Source organism: Salmo salar, chromosome 02, assembly GCF_965601325.2.
Source record: "Salmo salar chromosome 02, fSalSal1, whole genome shotgun sequence".
Taxonomy (NCBI): domain Eukaryota; kingdom Metazoa; phylum Chordata; class Actinopteri; order Salmoniformes; family Salmonidae; genus Salmo; species Salmo salar.
The window spans coordinates 32,485,690-32,492,073 of NC_138292.1; positions in this window are offsets into that span (position 1 = coordinate 32,485,690).

Below are 6,384 nucleotides of genomic sequence, written 5' to 3' on the forward strand. Positions count from 1 at the left end.
GGAGACACTGTGGCCCCGTCCGACGATACCCCCAGACAGGGCCAAACAGGTAGGATATAACCCCACCCACTTTGCCAAAGCACAGCCCCACACCACTAGAGGGATATCTTCAACCAACTACTACCCTGAAACAAGGCCGAGTATAGCCCACAAAGATCTCCCCCATGGCATGAACCCGAGGAGGGCACCAACCCGGACAGGAAGATCACGTCAGTGACTCAAGTGACGCACCCCTCCTAGGGACGGCATGGAAGAGCACCTGTAAGCCAGTGACTCAGCCCCCGTAATAGGGTTAGAGGCAGAGAATCCCAGTGGAAAGAGGGGAACTGGCCAGGCAGAGACAGCATGGGTGGTTCGTCGCTCCAGGGCCTTTACGTTCACCTTCACACCCCTGGGTCAGACTACACTCAATCATAGGACCTACTGAAAATATGAGTCTTCAATAAAGACTTAAAGGTCGAGACCGAGTCTGCGTCTCTCAAATGGATAGGCAGACCATTCCATAAAAATGGAGCTCTATAGAAGAAAGCCCTGCCTCCAGCTTTTTTCTTAGAAATTCAGTGTAGAGAGGCTTGCACTGGAGTAATATGATAACATTTTTGGGTTCTAGTCAAGATTCTAGCAGCCGTGTTTAGCACTAACTGAAGTTTATTTCGTACTTTATCCGGGTAGCCGGAAAGTAGAGCATTGAAGTAGTCTAATCTAGAAGTGACAAAAGCATGGAGTAATTTTCCTGCATCATTTTTGGACAGAAAGTTTCTGATTTTTGCAATGTTATGAAGATGGAAAAAAGCTGTCCTTGAAATATTCTTGATATGTTCGTCAAAATAGAGATCATGGGCCAGAGTAAAGCCGAGGTCCTTCCCAGTTTTATTTGAGATGACTGTTCAACCATCAAGATTAATTGTCAGATCCAACAGAAGATCTCTTTGTTTCTTGAGACCTAGAACTAGCATCTCTGTTTTGTCCGAGTTTTAAAGTAAAACATTTGCCGCCATCCACTTCCTTGTCTGAAAAACAGGCTTCCAGGGAGGGCAATTTTGGGGCTTCACCATGTTTCATCGGAATGTACAGCTGTGTATCGTCCGCATAGCAGTGAAAGTTAACATTATGTTTCCGAATGACATCACCAAGAGGTAAAATATATAGTGGTCCTAAAACGGAACCCTGAGGAACACCGAAATTTACAGTTGATTTTTCAGAAGACAAACCATCCACAGAGACAAACTGATATCTTTCCGACAGATAAGATCTAAACCAGGCCAGAACTTGTCCATGTAGACCAATTTGGGTTTCCAGTCTCTCCAAAAGAATGTGGTGATCGCTGGTATCGAAAGCAGCACTAAGGTCTAGGAGCACGAGGACAGATGCAGAGCCTTGGTCTGACGCCATTAAAAGGTCATTTACCACCTCCATGAGTGCAGTCTCAGTGCTATGATGGGGTCTAAAACCAGGCTGAACTGTTTCGTATACATTGTTTGTCTTCAGGAAGGCAGTGAGTTGCTGCGCAACAGCTTTTAAAAATGTTTTGGAGAGGAATGGGTGAATCGATATAGGCCGATATTTTTTATATTTTCTGGGTCATGGTTTGGCTTTTTCAAGAGAGGCTTTATTACTGCCACTTTTAGTGAGTTTTGTACACATCCGGTGGATAGGGAGCCATTTATTATGTTCAACATAGGAGGGCCAAGCACAGGAAGCAGCTCTTTCAGTAGTTTAGTTGGAATAGGGTCCAGTATGCAGCTAGAAGGTTTAGAGGCCAAGACTATTTTCATCGTGTCAAGAGATATAGTATTAAAAAACTTGAGTGTCTCCCTTGATCCTAGGTCCTGGCAGTGTTGTGCAGACTCAGGACAACTGAACTTTATAGAGGAGTCCGTAATTTGCTTTCTAATGATCGTGATCTTTTCGTCAAAGAAGTTAATGATTTTATCACTGCTGAAGTGAAAGCCATCCTCTCTTGGGGAATGCTGCTTTTTAGTTAGCTTTGCGACAGTATCAAAAATACATTTTGGATTGTTCTTATTCTCCTCAATGAAGTTGGAAAAATAGGATGATCGAGCAGCAGTGAGGGCTCTTCGATACTGCACGGTACTGTCTTTCCAAGCCAGTCGGAAGACTTCCAGTTTGGTGTAGCGCCATTTCTGTTCCAATTTTCTGGAAGTTTGCTTCAGGGCTCGGGTATTTTCTGTATACCAGGGAGCTAGTTTCTTATGACAAATGTTTTTTGTTTTTAGCTTTGCGACTGCATCTAGGGTATTACGCCAGGTTACATTTAGTCCCTCAGGTGGTTAACCGGTTTTTGTACTCTGACGTCCTTGGGTAGGTGGAGGGAATCTGGAAGGGCATCTAAGAATCTTTGGGTTGTCCGAGAATTTATAGCATGACTTTTGATTAACCTTGGTTGGGGTCTGAGCAGATTATTTGTTGCGATTGCAAATGTAATAAAATGGTGGTCTGATAGTCCAGGATTATGAGGAAAAACATTAAGATCCACAATATTTATTCCACGGGACAATACAAGGTCCAGAGTATGACTGTGGCAGTGAGTAGGTCCGGAGACATGTTGGACAAAACCCACTGAGTCGATGATGGCTCCGAAAGCCGGTCAGACATCATCCGCCTGCACTGTTGGCTGCAATGTGGACAAGCACATTATCTATGGCTCTGGTAGGTCTTGACTTCCCTCACGGTGTGTTTAGAGAGGACGTTGAGTTGGATGAGCTTCTATGGTATCATTGGCATCCTGATGGTGTGATATTCAGCCAGAGGATTCTTCTCTTCACAAGATGCAGCTAATAAGACGTATTTATTATCAAACGTGATGGGTCAGTGGTGTGTGTGTGTTGTCGGGGGGGTTGCTGAATGTATCCCACAGGGATCGGCTCACACACACCGCTGTTGTGTCCGTGCCGTCCATACCCCTTGACTTATTTCACATTTTGTTGTGTTACAGCCTGAATTAAAAAAATATATCTTTCTTACCCGTCTACACACAATACCCCATAATGACAAAGTGAAAACATGTATTTAGAATTTTATGGCAAATTGTATTGTAAATTAAATACAGAAATATCTAATTTACATAAATATCCACACCACTGAGTCAATACTTTGTAGAAGCACCTTTGGCAGTGATTACAGCTGTGAGTCTTTCTGGTTAAGTTTCTAAAGCCTTGTTCACACTGCAGGCCTTAATGCTCAAATTTAATTTTTCAAATCCGTTTTGGAATACTGACTTTGCAAACAGCAAGTTATAAGTGACCAAATCGGATTTGTGTGTGTCCAGACAGCAGTTATTTGATGACATGGCAACAATAGTTGGCATAGTAACAATGGGTGTGTGCAGTAGTGTAGGCTGATTGGTGGTGGTGCTCGTGAATCCTATCACTCAGAAGGTATAGAGCAAGCTAACGCTACAACAATGCCTGCCGTGGACGTTTCCCAGTTGCTTTGAATGTTCAAAATCATAGTGTAAGAACACTTTTAAAGCCTCAAAGTAGATTTGTAGTCAAAACTGTAACTCGGCCACTCAGGAACATTCCCTGTCTTGGTAAGCAACCTTAGTGTAGATATGGTCTTGTGTTTTGGGTTATTGTCATGCTGAAAGATTTTTTCATCTCCCAGTGTCTGATGGAAAAGAGAATGAAACAAGTTTTCATCTAGAGGTTTGCTTGTGCTTAGCTCCATTCCGTTTATTTTTATGCAAAGAAATTCCCCAGTCATTGCCGATGACAAGCATACCCATAACATGATGCAGCCACCACCATGCTTGAAAATATGAAGAGATGTTGTGTTGGATTTGCCCCAAACATAACACTTTGTATTCAGGACATAAAGTTTATTTCTTTGCCACATTTTCTGCAGTTTTACTTTACTGCCTTATTACAAACAGGATGCATGTTTGGAATATATTTTATTCTGTACAAGCTACCTTATTTTCAATGTAATTTTGGTTAGTATTTTGGAGTAACTACAATGTTGTTGATCCATCCTCAGTTTTCTCCGATCATAGCCATTAACTCAGTAACTGTTTTCACCATTGGCCTCATGGTGAAATCCCTGAGCGGTTTCCTTCCCCTCCGGCAACTGAGTTAGGAAGGACACCTGTATCTTTTGTAGTGACTGAGTATATTGATACACCATCCAAAGTGTAATTAATAACTTCACCATGCTCAAAGGGATATTCAATGTCTGCCTTTTTTTACCCATCTACCAATAGGTGCTCTTCTTTGTGTTTGAATCTGTGATTGAAATTCACTGTTTGACCTTACAGATAATTGTATGTGTGGGGTACAGAGATGAGGTAGTCATTCAAAAATCATGTTAAACACTATTATTGCTCACATTACATGCAACTTATTGTGTGACTTGTTACGCACATTTTTACTCCTGAACTTATTTAGGCTTGCCATAACAAAGGGGTTGAATACTTATTTACTCAGGACATTTCAGCTTTTCATTTTTAATTCATTTGTAAAGAATTTTAAAAACATAATCCATTTTGACATTATGGGTAGGCCAGTGACACAAAATCTCAATGTAGCGCAACAAAATATGAAAAAAGTAAATGGGTGTGGATACTTTTTGACTGCACTGTATGTAGTTGAGTTGCTTAGCGATGATTTGGAGCATGTGTGCTCAGCTATAATGATAAAGCAGGATGTTTAAGATTCTGTTTCCATTTATTATTTCACCTAGAATCTGTAGTGGAAAAAGTACCCAATTGTCATACTTGAGTAAAAGTCAAGATACCCTAATAGAAAATGACTTAAGTAAAAGTGAAAGTCACCCAGTACAATACCAATTGAGTAAAAGTTTTTGGTTTTAAATATACTTAAGTATCAAAAGTAAATGTAATTAGTTACATATAATAAAAGTATAAATCATTTCAAATTCCTTATATTAAGCTAACCAAACGGTAGCATTTTCTTCTTTTTTAAAAATGTACTTACAGATAGCCAGCGGCACACTCCAACACTTAGACATCAGTTACAAACAAAGCATGTGGGTTTAGTGAGTCCGCACGATCAGAGGAAGTACTGTAGGGATGACCTGGGATGTTCTCTTCATAAGTGTATGAGATGGACAATTTTTCTGTCCTGCTAAGCATTCAAAATGTAACGAGTACTTTTGGGTGTCAAGGAAAATGTATGGAGTAAAAAGTACATTATTTTCTTTAGGAGTGTTGTGAAGTAAAGTTGTAAAAAAATATAAAAAGTAAAGTACAAAAACCCCAACAAACTACTTAAGTAGTACCTTGAAGTATTTTTACACCACTTTCTAGATTGTAACACATGAAAGAGAGAATCATGACTGATCTACATATTCTATTTCTGTAGCAGCTCCAACATGTAAGTAAATATATATATTTTTAATTTAACCTTAATTTAACTAGGCAAGTCAGTTAAGAACAAATTCTTATTTACAATGACGGCCTACCCCGGCCAAACCCAGACGACGCTGTGCCAATTGTGCGCCGACCTATGGGACTCCCAATCACAGCCAAATGTCATACAGCCTGGATTTGAACCAGGGACTGTAGTGACACCTCTTGCACTGAGACTGCTGCGCCACTTGGGAGCCAAATGCTATAATTCAAAAGGCTCCGAGGGTTCATTTCGAACTCTGGCCCCATGAGTGTTGAGATCATGTTGCGATGTAGAGAGTGAGCTGCTAAGTAACTCCATTGATTGGTTAGTTGGTTGATTGACTGATTGATCTCATCACCCCACCTCTGAGCCCAGCCAGCCAGCTGTCCCAGTATTAACTGTGTTGTCATAGAGACCAGATCCTGCCTGAGGGCAGTATGTCTCTGTGTGTTGCTGACCTCAGGTCAGCAAGGAGCAGAGAAATATGAGTAAGCAGATGAGAGAGGAGGATATTACCGCTGATGTATGAATGCCAGCCGGGCTGAAATTGGCAGAGAGAGGAGACAGCGGATTCTGTTGAGCTGGCAGAGCAGACGCAGAAACCCCCTGATACACACACACACACACACACACACACACACCCAGCGTGGGAAGCTTGGGGTGGCCATGGAAACTACCTGTGATCTGTGGGTTTTGGGGGGGACAAATGGAAAAGGGGAGGAGACTGAAAGTCCCCCTTTCTCTTTTCTTTCTTTGTAACTCTCCTTCAATCTCCCTTTCACAACCGTTATTTCCTCCATCTCTCTTTCTGCAATAGCCCATCTTCTCCGCACACCCTCTCTGTAGCCCTCTGTCTCTGCAGTACCTTCCTGTAAGGATGGGGGCAGCACTCAGACAGCAGCAGAAATCTGCTGACATCATCGCTGAGTATCAAGTCATCGCCAGGGAGAGAGAGAGGGAGGGAGAGAGGGATGGGAAGGAGAGAGGGAGGGAGAGAGGGATGGGAAGGAAA